At 48.8% G+C, this 3,446-nt stretch overlaps 1 long non-coding RNA gene across 1 annotated transcript in view; it reads right to left on the reverse strand.

Annotated features, from left to right (window-relative positions):
- Window positions 1–1,899: 1,899 nt before the first annotated feature.
- Window positions 1,900–3,446, reverse strand: part of LOC109303741 — a 7,328-nt gene continuing 5,781 nt past the window's right edge. The window contains exon 2 of the long non-coding RNA XR_002099205.1: window positions 1,900–1,972. This is a non-coding gene — a long non-coding RNA (uncharacterized LOC109303741). The remainder of the gene's footprint in view (window positions 1,973–3,446) is intronic.

The raw sequence follows: 3,446 nt of genomic DNA on the forward strand, positions 1-3,446 counted from the left end.
CTGCCTTTCAGGTGACTATCATTTCAGGTCTGAAACCCCGGTCTTTCTGAGATGCAAATGAGGCATTTCCCTCCCACCCTGCCTGGGATTTGCTTGTCTTCAATAAATCTTTGCAATTGCAAATCATTAGATCCCTCTTATTTCTTCTTACTATGTTATGAGTCATTCCCAGTTTTCCTGGCAGACTCTATAGCAGTTAATAATTTGGTGTGAACTGTATGTTTTAATACTCAACATGTCACATGACTGAAACATGGTTGAGGGACTCTCACAGAGCTGCAAAAAGAAATATTCCTTCAGAACTTCCCTGGGTGCACTCTTCTGTTAGCAATGATGTTTCTGTTTCACGCAAGCTTTTCCTATATGAGCCCAGGTTCCATGGTTAGGAAAATTACATTGTTTGTGCTACAGCACAAAACAAAGAGATAGCCCCTACCTTAAAGAGCACGTAGTCCAATAAATGGATGCCATGAGCTGATGCCAAGTGAAAGCAAGATGACTGAGCAAGCAGGATTCACAATGCATCCCTGACCTTGCCACTGTTGAGTGCTTAGTATGGTGGCTTCTAAACAGCGGTCTGTGACCCACTGAGGGAGGCTGTGGCCCAGAGCAGGTCCATGGACTGCAGTGGGCTCCATGCAGCTTTGTACAGTTTTTAATTCAAAAATGGCCAATAAAATGCTTGCGGAGAAATAGGAAGTTTGACAGTTACCTGCTGGTCCGAAACCCTTGGGGGCCACTATGGCAGAAGGAGAATGTAGTAGCTATGATGATATATACAGTAAGCCTCTCCCAAGCAGGGAGGAAAACAGCTTGAAATGTGGGAGAATTTGCTTAATGGACAAGGAAAGTTGGTTTTGTAGTTGGGTGTCAGTGGTGGGAAAGTGTAGCAGGGCACTAAGGTGCCTGCTACTTGTAGAGCTGAAATAACCACTCAGGGCAACCGGAGGGAGCCAGTGACCCACACCTGTTAGCAGTCAGCTGACTGGAAGGGGCTCCCATTTAAACCCCAGGACTGAGTCCAGGGAGGCAGTTTCCTGCTGGCAGCCAAAGGGGGAAGGAGCTCTGCCGGAGCGAGTAAAAGGAAGAAGCCTAAACTATACGAGCAGCTCCGGAGGCTTGTAAGGGATGGAGCAACCCTGGGGGCGTGAATGAGATTTTAGCCAGACGCCCTGAAGTTATGTTATAGTCCAGGGGCTTATGTTTTGTTTTGCTGTTAAACTGGAGGCTTGGGTGAGACTATTAGGGGTTGGAGGAGGCATCATAGGGGACCCTCGGCATTGTGGGAACCCCCACCCCAGAGAAGGGGCAGTGAGAGGCCCCGGAGAGGGGATGCAAACCAGCGAGGTGCAATCTTAAAAGCCGGGGAGCTTTGGTGCACCTGTGGTGCAGTGTTATTTTGGTCTTGGTTTTTTTTGTGGCATGGGAGGGGGCAGGCTTGGGATCATCCCCTGGTTTTGGGCTTGCGGCCCTCCAGCTGTGGGGTTGGCACCTGGGCCCTCTGGACCAGGCTCCAGATTGGAGCGGGAAAAGGGGCCCCAGGCCTCAAGACAGTGGAAAAGGCTAGAGCCTCGAAGTCAAACCCTGTTTAGTGGGTTTAGACAGGGAGGCCTAGCTAGAGAAAATCAGGGGTCAGTCCCATATAGGGGAAAGGCCCCAACTCATCCAATACAATAGGCAGCCTCCCACTCGCAAGAACATCATCCTAATTTCCATCAAGACGTGGCAGGAGAGTATAGGGTGGGACATCCCCAAAGAAGGATCCAAGGGTGCCCACGCAAGGTGCAGAGGACTAGGAAGATGGCTCTGGGAAGGGCGACCTGTTACAGAAAGCCTCTAGCAATAAGAACCGCCATGATGGATCAGCATGTGGTCCACATTAGCCAGCACTCAGTTTTTGTAATGGCCAACAGAAGCTTCAACAAACCTCACAGCAGGCAGATGAGGGATAATCTGCTCCCATGGTGATCTCCTGAAACCAAATGGAGACTGAAGTAAGCCAAAAGTAGGAGATTTAAGCCCTTTCCCAAAGCTTGGCATTCACTGTCTTCTAAGACAACTCCAGATAGTCTTATCATCAGGGCTTAAATCAGCCTGTATGGGGCCTCCTTAACACCATGTGGGGCCTGTGGGACCCCCGCAAAGGCAGGGTATGGGCTGGGGTCTTCCCTTTCCCTGTGGGGGGGATCTCCAGGCTTCTTCTGCAGCACGGGGTAGGGCCACCAACACCAAGTGGGCTCCATGGGAGTGTGGCTGCTCTGCCCAGCTCTGCAGGGCCCCCCAAAGCATGGGGCCTGCGGCAATCACCCTGATTTCCATACACTAGGGACGGCCCTGCTCATTATATATAAATACATCCAGTCCTCTTGGGAGCTGCCCTTCTTTCTCCCCTTCCTTCCACACACTCTATAACCCAAAGGCTTTACCCGGTTTGGTTTTAGTGGGAACTCTACATGCAGTTTGCATTTCCTGAGTCACAGGAAGCAGTCTGGTGCAATTTCACACCTGCTATAAATGGATCCCTTTCCATGGCCTTCAAAGGAATTGACTCTGCTAGATTTAGGCCTTGAAATTTTCTCTGCATTACGACATCCATTTACACTGCTCTAGGAATAATAAATAACAACAGCTACTGTATGTTCATTGCACTGAAATGCATCCACTGGCAGGTACGTCACATGTCCAGTGGCTGAACTCTGACCTCTTCACAGGATTTGCACTAGGGAAAATCTGGAAGAAATTAGAACATGGTCTGTCCATGCACCATTATGTTAACTTCCTGATCTAAACCAACTCTAAATCATATTGGGCATGTTCAACCAATATCCACAGCTCCCAAACATGTCCAAGGATGCACATGGCTCAGCTCTATTGAAAGGTGACTGGGTTGCTCTTGGGGTAGTTGTGGAAAATCATCACAGGCAGGTGGGACTCATGCTTCTGACTTTCCTGCAGGTAAGTCAGGTACTCCCAGACAGGCTGGCTGATGGGGTAGCTCACACCTGGCATCACTCATTTCTATGGGATTGTGCACAACACTCTGCAACCCATCATCCTCACGGGTCCTTTGGAGCTAACATCAGCTGTTATCTGGGGATTTGTTTGACAGTGTGTTTACTGTGCAAAATGCTTGCGTGTGGAACAGTCTACACTAAGCAGATTGTGAAAAATCCTGGCTAATGGCTGACCTGCAGATGGTAAAAACCTGGCAGTTTCATTCATGCATAAGGTTCAAAGGTCCTAGAGGCTTGATATATTGGACTTTAATACCAAAAATCTGCAGTAGAAAAGGCAAGCAAGGAAGGTTCTTGAGTTAAGGTTTCTGGCTCTGGAGGTGTGTGTGGTCTAGCAGGTAGATCAGGGAACTAGGAGCAGAGGCTAAGAATGTTTTAGGGCAGTGGTCTCCAAACTTTTTTGATCATGCACCCCTATCAGTAAAAAATTTT

Source organism: Gavialis gangeticus, unplaced genomic scaffold (assembly GCF_001723915.1).
Source record: "Gavialis gangeticus isolate Ggan-Ray unplaced genomic scaffold, GavGan_comp1, whole genome shotgun sequence".
NCBI classification, from domain to species: domain Eukaryota; kingdom Metazoa; phylum Chordata; order Crocodylia; family Gavialidae; genus Gavialis; species Gavialis gangeticus.